This window comes from Lissotriton helveticus, chromosome 11 (genome assembly GCF_964261635.1).
Source record: "Lissotriton helveticus chromosome 11, aLisHel1.1, whole genome shotgun sequence".
Classification (NCBI taxonomy): Eukaryota; Metazoa; Chordata; class Amphibia; order Caudata; family Salamandridae; genus Lissotriton; species Lissotriton helveticus.
Window position 1 is genome coordinate 631,409,307 of NC_136072.1, and position 16,913 is coordinate 631,426,219.

Consider the following 16,913-nt stretch of genomic DNA (forward strand, 5'->3'; position numbering starts at 1 on the left):
GAAATACCCCCAGAATTGGCCGCACAGTTGACGGCATGGCTCAAAACAAAGGTGGGGGGCACAGCGACCCCGGGAGATCCGGCCGAAGTAGCCAGAGTGTTAATGAAGCAGTTGCGGCAATCGAGAGATGTCGCGAAGGCGAGTGTTCCTCTTGTTCCCCCACAGGTGGCACCGGGAGTACCAGCAGCTGGTCAAGAAAAGACGGCGGCAACAACAGCCGATCCGGGTAAGCTCGCATTGCCGATGGTGGGGGAGGGCTCGATACCCTCAAGGCGGGAAAAGGTTGCACAGCACATTCCCTTGGCCACGAAAGAGTTAATATGGGGAGACAAGTATGTCAACATGTTTTCATTGTTAACGGACCATCGTGAGATGGAGTATGCTAAAACGCAGAAAGATTTGTGGCACCCTAGTGTCTGGCGCGCCAAGATGGCCGAGTTCAGGGTGGAAGAGACTGTGACGAACTGGGTTAAGGCCTTCTCTATATTTACCGCAGTTATGGGTGAACGTAAACCTGAGGTTATGACTGAGTTGGTTTGCTATCAGAATCGCATTATGGATTTTTATTCAATGTATGAGGGGGAAGAATGGAAAGGCTATGACATGAAGTTCCGTAAAGCAAAAGAATATGATGCTTCTTTGTCTTGGGATTGTTTGGACTCGGTGTCATGGCACAAGCAACTCCTGCCAGGGGCGACAGGTACGTCCTCGCCAGGCGGGAGCGGGTCTGGAGTGGTCCGCCAAAAGCCTGGGGTGCCCTTTCGAGCATGCACAGGTGGGGGCTATCAGCCTAGAGTTGGCGGGAATGGCGGAAAAGGAGGGGTCTGTTGGGGCTTCAATCGAGGCAATTGTAACAGACCGCAGGGGACATGCAAGTTTAAGCATGTGTGTGCCGGCTGTGGGAATTCCTCACACCCGGAAAGTGCATGTAGATCGAAAAATGGCGGGACGGGAGGAAAAGGTGGACCTAAGCAGGAGTGAGGTAGACCTTTGTAACCGATTGCCTGCACCCGTTGATCTCATGGTTATGATTCCGTGGTTAAACAAATACCCTGATCATGTATCCGCTGGGGTGTTGAGGAAGGGATTCTTACATGGCTTCCACATCCCGGCGGGGGAAGTTCGGGGGAACTCCTTTTGTAGAAACCAGTTATCGGTACGGCACAACCCAGGCGTGGCAGAAAAGAGAATAGCGAAAGAGGTCAGTTTAGGACGAGTGGCTGGCCCCTTTTTCTGCCCGCCGGTGGCCGATTTCATCTGTTCCCCGTTAGGGGTTGTCCCGAAAAAAGATCCGGGGGAGTTTAGACTCATACATAACCTTTCTGCTCCTAGGGGTTCCTCGGTGAATGATGCCATTGACCCAGAAGTTTGTTCGGTACGATACGCATCGTTCGACGATGCCGTGGCCATATTGAACCACCTAGGCCCTGGGGCGCTGATGGCGAAATGTGATATCGAATCAGCGTTTCGGTTGCTTCCGGTGCACCCGCAGGATCAGCGCCTGCTAGGTTTTGCATTTCAGGGAAGTTATTACATGGATAAATGCATGCCCATGGGTTGCTCCATTTCATGTGCATATTTTGAGATGTTTAGCTGTTTTTTGGAATGGGCATTTATCGAAGCTACAGGGCATAGACATGTTATGCATTATCTGGATGACTTTCTGTTTTTGGGGGCAGCCGGGGATACGAATTGCGCACAGGCGCTGTATGATTTCTGCATCCTCATGAATGAATTCGGTGTCCCATTGGCACCAGGTAAGACGGTCGGACCATCTACTTCACTGGAGTTTCTGGGAATTGAGCTCGATTCGGTGGAGGGGTGTTTCCGACTACCAGTGGACAAAGTGCTCAAATTCCAGGCTTCCTTGATGCAATGCCTGGGTGGGGAGAAAGTGACCCTGCACCAGTTACAACAAACAGTGGGTCAGCTTAATTTTGCCTTGAGGGTGATTCCTATGGCCCGCCCGTTTTCGCGCTCTATCGCGCAGGCTATGGGTGGTCTCAAAGAGGCTCACCACCGTACGAGACTGTCTGGGGAGGTTCGCCAGGATATGCGTATTTGGTTGGCATTTCTGGCGGACTTCAACGGTCGAGTCGTCTGGAGCTCCCCGCCAGAGTCTTCGGAGGAATTAGGTGTATGGACCGACTCGGCAGGGAGCGTGGGTTTTGGCGCCATCTTAGGTGATCGATGGTCGGCACAAACATGGCCAACATGGTGGCACTCCAACGGTCTCACAGGTAACATTGGATTCCTGGAGTTATTCCCCATCTGGGTTGCTCTGATGACATGGGCTGACGACTTCAGGGGCCGCTCAGTGGTGTTTTGGTCCGACAATATGACTGTCGTTGATTGCATTAACCAACAGGCAGCACGCTGCAAAATGATCTTGAGATTGTTGAAAGAGATTGTGCTGCTTTGCATGAGATTGAATGTACTGTTCAGGGCGAAACATGTGCCAGGTGTACTGAATCATGCGGCTGATGCACTCTCTCGTTCACATATACAGGCATTCAGGGGTTATCTGCCCACAGCAGACCTAGAGGCAGCACCATTCCCAGAAGCAATATGGCTAATCGGTGCCTCGGATTACAAGACCTCGTGGCAGCGAGTCTAGCCCCCAGGACGAGGAAAGCATACGAAGGAGCGTTTCGTTCCTATTGCACATATTTGGGTCCTGCAGGGAGTCAGAATTGGGGTCAGGAGGAATACTTCCTGGGGTACCTGGTTGCACTACACAGAGAGGGCCGATCAGCAGCAACGGCCGGTAGGCATAGGGCGGCCATTTCCTTCATGGCCCAGGTACACGGCATAGAAGACCCTACAGGTTCCTTTTTGGTGAAGAAAGCCCTTCGCGGCGGGCAGCGCCTTGAGGGTCGCAAGAGAGATACGAGGCACCCGATTGGCTTAGACAGACTGTCTCTGCTTTTAGCAAAGCTGGATGAGACGTGTTCCTCCCATTACGAAGCAGTTCTGTTCCAGGCAGCGTTCACATTTGCATTCCATGGGGACATGGGGGTGAGCGAGCTTGTCGCAAGGAACAAGAGAGATATGGAGGGAGGTTTGTGCAGGGATCACATCCAGATAAGGGGTGATTCGATGGTAATCATGATAGCCATGTCCAAGACTGACCAGGGGGCTATGGGAGATAGTGTGGTCGTACAGCGCAAGCGTGGGTCCCCCGTCTGTCCTTTGAAGTGTGTGGAAGACTATTTGGTGCTAAGAGCGGCCGCTTGGGGGGGGAGCTTGCTCCGACACAAGGATGGCACCCCACTGACGAGATTTCAGTTTCAGAGGGTGCTGGCACTGGCAATCGCGGGCATGGACCCGTGCGATTTTGAGACCCACTCTTTCAGGATAGGGGCTGCTACTGAGGCTACAGCCAGGGGTCAGAGTGCCGAGGAAGTGAAACAATTGGGCCGTTGGTCCTCGAATTGCCTCAAGAGGTATGTGCGCTTGCACATGTTGTAAGTGATCAATTGACATGCACTCACGTTTTCTGTCTTTTGTTTACTTTGCAGTTTCGCGAGCCTGCCATGCAGGGCGGAATTGGAGGTCGACCCTGCATCAAGAGACCAGCGGTCAGAGGTCACCGACTGGAGTGAGGATGGTATGGGTCATGGGCCACTCATACGTGAGGCGTGCCGGTGACGTATTCAAAGAAGGTGACGCGATTCACGCACCTGGGGAATACGGGTTCAGAGTGGCTTTCCATGGGAAAGGTGGGCTCATTTTTGACAAATTTGAGTCATTTTTCGAGGGACTTTTAGGGCGGCATAGGTCACCGCCATCTATAGTCATAGTACACCTGGGAGGCAACGATTTGGTGACACTGGGTAGACGAGTGTTACTTGAACTAATCTTGTCGGCTGTTAGCTGGTTGGCTAAAAGAGTCCCGGGGTGCACGATTGCCTGGTCCCACATGATTCCTAGAAGGAGGTGGCAGGGGGGCCTTTCGGTGTCAGCTCTGAACCATTCAGTTAAACGGGTCAATAATAAGATTGGTAGACTGTTCCGTTCTGCACAGTTGCATGTTATTCCTCATGGGTGTATCCGGGGTGACCAAATGTATCTGAACGATGGGGTTCACCTATCCAGGGAGGGGAATGATTTACTCATAGGAGACTTTGTTGCATGGCTAAGAGGTTTGAGGAAGCATGACCTATAGGAGGAGTTGGGGGGACCGGATCGTCAGTCAACTATCCGGTCTGTGGCGGTAAGGTCATGATCGGTGAGCAGTAATTTAAAGGTCCCTAGAGTGGGGCGCCACCCACAATGGATGGGAGCGCCCGGGGGAAGACGGCCATTGGCCCCTTCCACGGGGAGGCGGCACCCACTAAGGATGGGGCGCCTAGGGGGAGATGGCCATGGGCCCCTCCCAGGGGGGGAGGCGGTTATATGCCCCTCCTTACTAATTTCCCGGGGGCCGGATATCCGCGACGGCGGATAGAGAGTGTGGGGTTGGGGGGGAGAGTCCACGCTGTCCTGCCTACAGAGACCTCATACGGGAACTCGGACGACCCTTAAGATGGCGTCGAGTAGAAAGGGGGCCCCCACCACGACAAGGGAAGTTACAGTTGGCAATGAGGGTAGAGCCCTCTGCGCATGCGCCGCTCACACAGTGAGGGCGGGAGTTTGGTAGTAGGGATCTGACACCGGTTCAGACCTTGCCGTTGGCCCTTAATGCTAGGATGTACAATTTGAATTAGAGTGTATGCATTTTCAGGATGTTAGCCAAAAGTACATGACTGCATCGACATGTAATAAATGACAAATTGTACATAATGCATAATGATGAAACTTTTATTTAATGTTTTAAATTTTGTTTCATATTTTAATAAATACGGCCGGGAGGGTGACTCCCTCCCGTCTTCCAAAAGTTCAACTATTGTCCGACTTCCCATCCTTGGGGATATGTGTTGGGAGGGGGTGGCGGGCATCCCGGCCATATGGAAAGGGGCGACCGCTCGGTCCCCCCGAACGTATGGATGGGTGCCCGAACCTCCCGGGAAGCCATTTTGGGCGGGGTGGGCGTAGCCCGGCTGGTATGCCCAAAGCGGCGTAGCCGGGGCGCGCCTTCCCCCGCCCGAGAGGGGTTGTCCTAGACACCTCGATGGAAGACCACGCCCAGTAGGCGTATCGGGGACGGGTACACGCCCTCCCGCAGAAGGATAAAGGAGCGGGAATCCAGAAGATCGTCCTCTTGTTCCTCGGATCGGAAGGCTGCACCCACTCGTTGCTCGTGAGCCCTCGACGGAACAAGCAGCAATTTTGACCCACCCACCAGCCCCTGATAGCAAATGTTTGGAGAAAAATAAAGTTTTTCTGAGTGATGAAAGTATAGGCCTTTTTTCCTTGGAGGAGTGAATAAAGGAATTTTGAGAATGTAAAATACGGTTCGCATTGGAGAAAGTTCTTCTTGCAGGAAAGATCAGTGATAACAGTGAGATGATGTGGAATTTTTCTTTTTTAATAGGTAAACAACTGTCGTATTTATTTGTCGGGCGGTAAGGTCATGATCGGTGAGCAGTAATTTAAAGGTCCCTAGAGTGGGTCGCCACCCACAATGGATGGGAGCGCCCGGGGGAAGACGGCCATTGGCCCCTTCCACGGGGAGGCGGCACCCACTAAGGATGGGGTGCCTAGGGGGAGATGGCCATGGGCCCCTCCCAGGGGGGGAGGCGGTTATATGCCCCTCCTTACTAATTTCCCGGGGGCCGGATATCCGCGACGGCGGATAGAGTGTGTGGGGTTGGGGGGGAGAGTCCACGCTGTCCTGCCTACAGAGACCTCATACGGGAACTCGGACGACCCTTAAGATGGCGTCGAGTAGAAAGGGGGCCCCCACCACGACAAGGGAAGTTACAGTTGGCAATGAGGGTAGAGCCCTCTGCGCATGCACCGCTCACACAGTGAGGGCGGGAGTTTGGTAGTAGGGATCTGACACCGGTTAAGACCTTGCCGTTGGCCCTTAATGCTAGGATGTACAATTTGAATTAGAGTGTATGCATTTTCAGGATGTTAGCCAAACGTACATGACTGCATCGAAATGTAATAAATGACAAATTGTACATAATGCATAATGATGAAACTTTTATTTAATGTTTTAAATTTTGTTTCATATTTTAATAAATACGGCCGGGAGGTTGACTCCCTCCCGTCTTCCAAAAGTTCAACTATTGTCCGACTTCCCATCCTTGGGGATATGTGTTGGGAGGGGGTGGCGGGCATCCCGGCCATATGTGTTAGTATATGTTTGTATATTTGAGGTGTTGTCTGTATAACTGTATAGATGAGGAAATGGGAGTGTGATTGATTCTTTGCATGACTGACTAGGTGTGTGAGTAACTCCATGAATGAGTGGCAGTGTGTGAGTGTCTGTATAGGTGTTTGAGTGCATATGATAGTGTTGTATTGATGAGTGTCTGTATGTATGAGTGATTGTATGTCTGAATGAGTGGATGTGTGTGTAGACCTAGGAATCAGTGAGTGCGTATGTAGTTACTGGTATTGGTGTGTCAATAATTTCAGGAATGGTAGTTTGTATTTAACACTTGGTGTATCAAAGGTTAGATTGGAGTGTGAGCAGGTGCATCGTATTATCACATGGATGATGTCATCAGTGATGTCATTTGAGATGTCATCAGTGATGTCATCAGTGATGTCATTTGAGATGTCATCAGTGATGTCACTGACCATGTCATGAATGATGTAATATGTGACATCATCAGCAGTGGATTGCGGGCGCGCGAGTTATTTTGAGTCCAACTAACTATAACGTGGGAATTTCAATGGTTTTGTATGAGTAAAATGTTCAGCTAACTATAACTGGTGTGAAACCTATGGTTTTTTCAGTGAATTTCAAAACTTTTTTAAATGCTAATTCCTAACCATAACAAGTGTCAAACCTATGGTTTTTTCAGTGAATTTCAAAGGTTTTTTAAAAGCTGATTCCTTACTATAACGAGTTTGTAACCTACAATTTTTAAAGTAAATTATTAAGTTTTTTAATAGCTGTTTTTTAACTATTAATTATTATATATTTTTTTTCTAAAATTAATTTTTCAATGTCTTTTTCCTGTGTTTTAAAAAAAATCATTTTACCTCGGAGCGCTCAGGGTGCGCGCACCCGTAAACGCACTCATAAACGTAGCGAGAGCGCTATCCCAGCGATCGAAAAAAACATATAAGTATGTATTTAAAGTTAATAATATTGCAAGACATTCAGTGGCATACTTAAAAAAGTAGTAATTTTGATTTAAAAAAAAACGTATTTTAACTTTAAACGTTTTTTCTAAAATCTAACAAAACGTCATTCAGACGCGCCGCGTAAGCGCCCCCGGAAGCGCCTACGTACGTGCCGCGTAAGTGCCCCCGGAAGCGCTCCGGAGCGCATAGCGGAAGCGCGTCAAGTCATGTGACCTTAAAATAACACTTTTCATTGGTTGTTAACAGTTTTTTTTTACAACTAATGAAAACCCCACCCATTTCCTTCACTACCTCTTTCACTTTGGAGAGAGCAAGACCTGTTCCCTTCTTCTTCTCTTCAATTCTTTGGAAAGAATGGCTGCAAGAGCACCAAGCAGCAGTGATAACTGATGAGTTTCTCCATGAGGACCCTCCTCAGCCAAAAGTTAAGGAACACTTCATCTGGAAGTTTTCAGCATTCCAGAAGGAGAGAAGAAGGTACATGCTCCAAAGGTGGAATGCAAGATATGCCATACAATTCTTTCACGTGGAGACCCCAGAAAAAAATACAGTTTTGGGAACTCCACCATGATCAGACACGTGCAAAGAAGGCACCCCCAGAACTATGCCCGGGAGAGTGTCAGGGACCTGGCACAGAATGCACAGAGAGATGGCGCCTCGACTTCCACCGGAGGACCAACATCATCGGTCACAGGAAGATCAGTCGAGTTGATACCAAATGTTCAGCCTGTTTTTTCTAACATTACAATTAGGTGTAAGCAGTGAGACGAACTGCTTTGTTATGGGGAGCAGAGCATCCTATTAATTGTTCGAAAAAGAGAAGAACACCGCAGCGCCCCTCAGCCCTAATTTTTCCATTTTTTTTGCTCTTGTTGAGCAGTTTGGCATTCCCTATTTTTGATTTTGTTCTGAAAAAAATACCCAAAAAAATTAAAAGCGTTCGGAAAAAGTAAAAAAAAAAAAACTAAAAAAGAAGAAAAAAAACTGTTCTTTTTAGAACTACCTCCAATTCTCCAAAAAGAGCTATATTCTTTACATATTCTAAAGGAGTGAGTGAAGTGGAGTACAGTGAGAGAGGAAAGGAAAATGAGTGAGGGAGCAAAGGAAGGGATGAGAGGGGAAGGGAAGTGAAGTAGGGGGACTGAAAGAAGGTGAGTGTGGGAGGTGAGTGAGGGGAAGGGGAGTGAACATGGGGAATGAAGATAAGTGAGGAAAGCGGAGCAAGGGAACGGGGGTGAGGATGGGTAAGAGAAGAGCAGTGAGGTTGAGGAAAGAGTGGTGATAGAGGGTGGATAAAGGCAAGTGAACGTGAGACAAGGGGAGTGAGGGAGTGAGGAGACAGAGGGAGTGAAGGAAAGAGTGAGAGAAGAGGACTAAGTGAGGGAGCATAGAAAGATAAGTGAGGGAGTGTAGGTGAGTTATAGGGAGTAAGCGTGACGGAAGAGGAGTAAGAGAGTGAGGGGACGGAGGTAGTGAAGCTAAGAGAGAGGGAGTGAGGGAAGGAGAATGAGGATGTGACAGGACAGAGGTAGTGAGAGAAAGAGTGAGTAAAGTGGAGTAAGGTGAGTGAGGTAAGGGGAATGAGTGAGTGAGCGAAGGAAGGGAATAGAGCTAAGAGAGAGGGAGTGAGGGAAGGAGAATGAGGATGTGACAGGACAGAGGTAGTGAGAGAAAGAGTGAGTAAAGTGGAGTAAGGTGAGTGAGGTAAGGGGAATGAGTGAGTGAGCGAAGGAAGGGAATAGAGGGGAAGAGGACTGAAGCATAGGTACTGAGAGAAGGTGAGTGGGGGATGAAAGGAAAAGGAAAAGGAGAGAAAGATAGGGAATGAGGGGTAGTGAGGGAACCAGACTAAGAGAACAGGAGTGAAAGAACGGCAGAGAGCATGAGTAATGAGGGATGAAAGAGGGTGGATAAAAGTGAGTGAGGGTAAGACAAAGGGAGTGAGGAAGTGAGGGGATAGAGGTACTGAAGGAAAGACTGACAGAAAGGGACTGAGTGAGGGAGCAAATAAAGATAAGTGAGGTAGTGTGGCTGAGTTATAGGGAGTGAGCGTGACAGAAGAGGAGTGAGAGACTAAGAGGACAGAGACAATGGGGGTAAGAAAGAGAGAGTGAGGGAAGAGGAGTGAGGAAGTAAGAGTACAGAGGGAGTGAGAGAAGGAGTTAGTGAAGTGGAGTAAGGAGAGTAACGGAAGGGAAAAGAGTGAAGGAGCGAAGGAAGGGAAGAGAGAGGAAGGGAATTAAAACAGGAGAACTGAAAGAAAGTGAGTGTGGGAGTGTGGCTGAGTTATAGGGAGTGAGCGTGACAGAAGAGGAGTGAGAGACTAAGAGGACAGAGAGATTGAGGCTAACAGAGAGAGAATGAGGGAAGGGGAGTGTAGAAGTAAGAGGACAGAGGGAGTAAGAGAAGGAGTTAGTGAAGTGGAGTAAGGAGAGTAAGGGAAGGGAAAAGAGTGAAGGAGCGAAGGAAGGGAAGAGAGAGGAAGGAAAGTAAAGGACAAAGTCTGAAAGAAGGTGAGTGTGGGAGAGGAATGAGGAAAAGGGGAGTAAACATGGGGATTGAGAATAAGTGAGGGAAGCGCAGTAAGGGAACGGGGGTGTGGGTGGGTGAGAGAAGAGTAGTGAGGTTAAGGAAAAGAGTGTTGAGAAAGTTAATTTTGTATGTCAAACTTACCTTATAAGTAATGTAAACTTAATTACACATTTTCAGTAAATGTAATATCTGTGAAAGAGAAAAAAAAGTAAGTTATAATATTTATAATATATATTTCACAATACAAGAGACAAAGCAGGAGATTACAAGTCATAAAAGGGTAGTAAGAGATAAAGTAGGAGTGAAGGACTCAGAAAGGAAAACAAAGGAATGGTGAAGGTCAGAGAGAGTGAAAAAGAAATAGAGGGAGAGTAAATTACTAAGAGGATAATGAGATGGATACATTCAGTGACAGAGAAGAAGAGAAGGAGAGAGAAATGAAGTAAAGGTGAGTAAGATACTAAAGAAATGTGCATTAGGAAAACTAAAGGAAGAAAGGGGAGTAAAGAAAGGGGAGTGAGTGACAGGGAAGCAGGTGTGAGTGACGGTGGATTCATGACAATGAGGAATGGAAGGCGAGAGAGGGTGAATGTAGGGACGTAAGACAGTGAGGGGACAATGGGAGTGAGGGTAACAGAGAGGGAGTGAGGGAAGACAAGTGAGAATATGAGAGAACAGAGGTAGTGAGAGAGAGTGAGTAAAGGGGAGTAAGTTGAGTGAGGAAAGGGGAATGACTGAGGGAGCAAAGGAAGGAAAGAAGGGGAAGAGAAGTGAAGCAAAGAGACTGGGAAAAGGTGAGTGCGTGAGGAGAGAAAGAGGAAGGAGAGTTAAGGATGATGAATGAGGATAACTGAGGGAACCGGAGTAAGGGAACAAGGGTGAGGGAGGGTGAGTGAAGGGCAGTGAGGTTGAGGAAAGAGGGAAGATAGAGGGAGGATAAAGGCAAGTGAGCATGAGACAAGGGGAGTGAAGGAGTGAGAACATAGAGGTAGTGAAGGAAAGAGTGACAGAAAGGAACTGAGTGAGAGAGCAAAGAAAGGTAAGTAAGGGAGTGTGGGTGAGTTATAGGGAGTGAGCGAGACAGAAGAGAAGTGAGAGACTGAAGGGTTGGAGAAAGTAAGGCTAAGAGAGAGGGACTGAGGCAGTGAGAGGACAGAGGGAGTGACTTAAGGAGTGTGAGAATTTGAGTAAGGTGAGTAAAGGAAGAAGAATGAGTGAGGGAGCGAAGGAAAGAAAGAGAGGGGAAGGGAAGTGAAGAAGGGAGACTGAAATAAGTTGAGTGTGTGAGGGGAGTTAGGGAAAGGGCAGTAAACATGGGGAATGAAAATAACTGAGGGAAGTGGAGTAATGGAACAAGGGTGAAGTAGAATGAGAGAAGGGCAGTGAGGTTGAGGAAAGAGGAGTGATAGAGGGTGCATAAAGGTGAGTGATTGTAAGACAATGGGACTGAAGGAGTGAGGACATAGAGGTAGTGAAGGAAAGAGTGAGAGAAAAGTACTGAGTAAGGGAGTAAAGAAAGGTAAGTGAGGGAGTGTGGGTGAATTATAGGGAGTGAGTGTGATGGAAGAGGAGTAAGAGAGTGAGAGGACAGAGAGAGTGAGGCTAAGAGAGAGGGAGTGAGGGAAGGGGAGTGAGGATGTGAGAGGACAGAGGGAGTGAGAGAAGGAGTGAGTGAAGTGGAGTAAGGTGAGTGAGACAAGGGGAATTATTGAGGGAGCAAAGAAAGGAAAGAAGGGGAAGGGGAGTGAAGTAGAGTGACTGACAGCTGGAAAGTGGTGGATGGGAGAGAGGGAAAGGGCAGTAAAGGAATGGGGAATGAGGATAAGTGAGGGAAGTGGAATAAAGAAAAGGGAGGTGAGGGAGGGTGAGAGAAGGGCAGTGAGGGTGACTTAAGAGGAGTGATAGAGGTTGGTAAAAGGTGAATGAGTGTGACACAAGGGGAGAATAATATATATTTAATAATACAAAATATAATTTAACTTGTACAACATGTTATATGGTTTATTGTTGCTGTTCTCAGAATATATTGAATTTCACTTAAAACAGTGACTTCAATACTACTCATCATATGACAGCGGGCAAAAAAAACACAATCAAAAAGATTGTGTTAAAAAAACCCATACAACGATTCAATAAATATTGTAAAATTTAGAAAAAACATATCTTAACACACTTTTGATCCACGTACTTTTCCACGAGGCCAAATAGTATATGGAAAGTTCTTTTCTTTGGAAATTACTCAATAGTATTCTTATTCTTCCATTTACCCGAGCTTCTGAAAGAAAACCTCCAATATCTTTAACATCATGAAACAATAGTTATTTTTCACCTCTGGCTTACTCATCATTAACATTTCCTATAATAGTCATATCACTCACTATGTGATACACTTACACTACCTCTATGACAACTACAAGTTTTTTTAATATCTTAATCAATCTCACTCACAAAGTAATTTTGAACAGCAGACTAAGTTTTATTAAGTGCTCCAATCTTCATAGGCCAAATACCTTTCCTAAAATTTCGGTTGTAACAATACTAGGTAAGAATTTGGTAACTGATAAGGCAAACGTTGTGTGAAAGCCAATTGAGTATCATTACAAATAGTCCAGCCTTTTTGACATTTTAAATAAGCTGTGTAATGTCCTGATGTTGTCGAAGGACCATCATGGAAAATAATTGCTGCAGTTGCAAAGGTTCTTCCTGAAATTGATAATTGAGAAGCCACAACATTTTTAATTAAAGTTGTCAATTTAGTTCCATCAGGTCTACATCGTTGGAACATTAAAATTACTTACTGTCCATATCTTTGTATAAATAATGTTGATAGCATTTCAGATTTACATTGAGTACAGACCATGTTTTGATTTGCTTCTGTAACTAGATTATTAAAAGACACAGATTTTCAGTCTGGTAAAGTCAAATATATAAATCTTTCAGTGTCTATTGTAGTACTACTTGAAAAGGAGCAATTGTCGCAGTTATGCTGCCATTTATAAGAAATTGCAAAAAACAACAAGTGATGGACTGAATGTGGATCAATGTCACACACTCCCCCAGTCAAAAGATCTGGGCCCAAATCCATCGTTTTTTTGCACTCCACACCACCCTGGGTCAGATAATGGCTTTATGCAAATCAGCTCTGACCCTGTTGCCCCATGGGAACAGTCCAGTCCGAACTACAAAAGCCATGTCCTTCCCAGACCGGAATCAAGCATCCGAGGACCGGACCGGTTTCGAGGTAACACCTCTCTTCAGCCCGGCTAGCTTGATTCCAGTGGTGTGGAGTGCCTGGGACCCACGTCTGGGCATCCCCAGCGCACTTAGGGCGGCAATTGCAAAAACAACAAGTGATGGACTGAATGTGGATCAATGTCACACACTCCCCCAGTCAAAAGATCTGGGCCCAAATCCATCGTTTTTTTGGGTTAGACAATGGCGATATGCAAATCAGCTCTGACCCTGTTGCCCCAGTTTGTATTTTTGTTCTATCACTGCTACATTTCTCAAACACAGAATTCAACAAAGAACAAAATCTTTGATCCCGATTTTCAGCAATCTGTTCTTGTACAGTTTGGAGAAAAAAACCAACATTAACCACTACCTTAGCATAGCAGTTGACACCAGAACTGTTTTCAAACTGAACTCCAACAACATCTTTAACTGAATCCTTTTCCTTTCTGCTTACAATTACTGGTTCATCTACTTTTTTCTTTTTGCTACAACTTCAATACAATTTTTCTCATTTCTTCTTTCTCGGCCTACTACACGCTTTTCAAATAGAGGATATTGAGGTAAATTTGGAGCATACTCTCTTCTTGACCTATTATATTCTTTTACACAATTTAGATCAGCACTAATCTTTGTCTCATCAAAATCAATCAAGTACAATCCAGATTCAGGGGCTCATTAGGATGGCGGACGGACTTGCGTCCATCCGCCACCCTAGAGTAGGAGGGACCGTCCGCATGGGCTGCGGCGGTCCCTCCGTGCAAATTAGGATGTGACCGCCACCCTGGCGGTCACATCCTGGATATTTAACATTGCGGCGGGTGCAGCTTCAAGCTGCACCCGCCGCAATGTTAAAAAAGCATACATTGCATATGTATGCAGCAAGCAGCAGGCACCGCGCGGTGCCTGCCGATTGCTGCATACATATGCAGGGGGGTACCATAGGTACCCCCCATGTGCACCCCCCACCCCCCCTTTACCCAGGGGGCCCGCAACGGGCCCCCGCAGTGAAGCACCGTATGCTTTTACTCGGCGGAATATCCGCTGTGTAAAAGCATTTCTTTCTGTGCATCCTAATATGGTGGACGGTGTCTGAGAGACACCGTCACCATATTACAGCTTTTCCGCCGCGGTTGTAAGCCAACCGCGCCGGAAAAGCTGCGGACGGAAAACAGGACCCACCAGCCATCCTAATGTGGCGGTGGGTCTTTGGTTGGTCCGCTGCGGTTTTTCCGCATCCTCCGGGCCGGCGGTGGATTCCGCCGGCCCAGAGGATGCGGAAAAACCGCTATCCTAATGAGCCCCAAAGTTCTGACTCGAGATAAAGCAACATATGCCATACCCTCTTTGAACACAGAACTTCCAATATTTACCAAAGCACTATCTACACTTAAACCTTGAGATTTATGAATAGTCACTGCATATGCCAAAGAAACAGGAAACTGTTTTCGGCGGACATATAAATCTTTTACAAGCAAAAATCGAGCAGAACAATGACTGATTTGTTGTAATTCTTCAATACCATCAAATTTAATTTTTAGAAATTCAATTCCATCTCTATTTTGGTAATTCACAAAATCAACAACAAGACCCATTGCTCCATTTACTTTCTACATGTAAATTCCGTCCTAAAATTATACGACAATTTAAAGATACATAGAGTCTTTTCCAAACCAGCAGTTTTAGATATTGTCTTCTCTAAAGAATCCAATTTTGATTTCAACTTTTCTGACAAAATAATAGTTGCTCCTTCATGCTCTATCGTATCAATAGCTTTGAGTTTCACAATCTGTTGATTTTCTAACTGTAACATTTTGTTGTTGAAGATTGAACATTCTTGCAGAGTTGGCATCAAGCATATAACAGATTTGTTTTCAGGAATTTTCTTAAAAATATTCTCTGAGAGAATATTTTCATTTGGAAACAAATTTGAAATTAATCTTCCATGTAAAGCTTCTTTGCCATGCGCAGTTAGTTTTCCAATTCTTACATCTTGTAGAATATTTTTATAATCTTCATCCTTTGCCTGTCGCATATTTTGAAGCAGTTCTGCATATTTGAAATTTAACCATATGTTAACATTTCCAGTGCTTCCTAGGCACTTCCTGGTATCTTCATGTGTAAGCATTTTAAACACTGGTTGTCCTTTCACTGGAGTTAGCTGCAGTAGATCTCCAAAAACAATGATGTGTTTGCCTCCAAATAACACATCATAGTCTGTTTTAAGAATCTCTTGCATTCTTAAATGCACAAAAGCAAGCATTACATTTGATACCATGCTTACCTCATCAATGATAAGAAGTTTCATTTTCTTTAGGACTCTTGAAACTTCACAACAAGCTTCTCCAGATAGCTTATGGTACTGTAATTTATTATCATGCTCTACTGGCAACATCAATAAGCGATGTAAAGTAATCCCTTTAATGTTGTGTGCTGCCAACCCAGTTGGAGCGGTAATAACACAAGACAGCGATGACTCTGTTCTTTTCTGCAGATACGTTGCAATTGCTTTAATCAGAAAACTTTTTCCAGTTCCTGCTTCTCCACTCACGTACAGTCGGACAGGTATAAATGATGTACATGAGCACTCTTTTTTCTCATGATATAAACCATGCTCAATCTGTTCTGTGACTTCGTCATATATTTGTCTCTGCTCAACGTTTAGTTCTTTTTCCAAATCTTCTAAGTTAACTACATCCTCCTGAGCTTGTTCCATGGTTCTTTCCACTTCATTCATGGCAGTGGCAGCTTCATTTTGTATAATTGGTCCTACTAGTGGATCCTGACTCAATGAAGCAGAACTCTGATGGTCTTGAGAACTGTCTCTAGCAATCTCTGCTGCAATTGTAGATTCTTGCTGTATTTCCTCGTTCAACATTTGCAGATAATTTGAAAGAACAGGACATTCTATGGTATCCTTGGTTGCATTGAACGAATCTTCATAACTGAGAAAATCTCCAAGTATTTCCTCTTCTGTACGACATGGCTTAAAGAGTTGCAAAAGAGCTAAATAGTAAAATTCCCTTTTGTCAGGAGATTCACAACTCAATTTTCGATGATTAATCAAATGGCCTTTTCTTTGTTTCACCAAACAGCATTCACATCCAATTACAGCATATACACCTTTATCTTCTGTGACGTCCCTCTTAAAAGTATATGTTTGCAGAACTTCATAGAGACAAACGTTCTCAAGATGACTACTTCTATTTGGATACTATGTATCCAACATGTTTGTCTTCAAAATATCTGTACTGTTTGGTTCTTTATCTGCCAAATACTCTATTTCTTGTACAGATTTCAAAACTCGGTTTCATGTTGCAGCAAGACCTAGACTCACCCAAATGATGGTTCTAGATTTGGCATATAGACTTGCTGATAATAACCGATCAGAACATTCATATGCTCCAATTTCTCGATGCAACAACATCTTCAGACTGTAACTGTATAATTTCTTGCTTAGACTCTTTTCATGTGAAATGTCCTCCCACATTTCCTTCAGTTCCGTCTTTTCTGATTTTGTGATGTAAGACGTCACATATCGAGCCACAGCAATAGAGTTGTCAGCAACATATTGAATATCCATGTTAGCATTCCACATGGACAAAAAGACTGGGTTGTAGTCATTTATGTCTTTGGACTCCTCATTTCTTCTTAGGTTGTATGTATTTTTAGGTGATTTTCATGTCACAGTATGTCGCAGAGAAGACATAAAATTGTTCACTCTTCCTTTCGATGTTACTGGACGTGGAAATGCAAAATGACATTTTGTGTAGAACTTGTCCTTGGATTTGTATTTTCCACAACGATGGGTTTGAAAGCGTAAAACTTGATGTCTTAAATTGTTTTCTTCTGTACTTTTCGGAACAGCACATGTAGAATACTGCTCAATGAAACTCATCACTTTCTCATCTGAATCTGTTCCAAATTTTGGTGCATCTTTA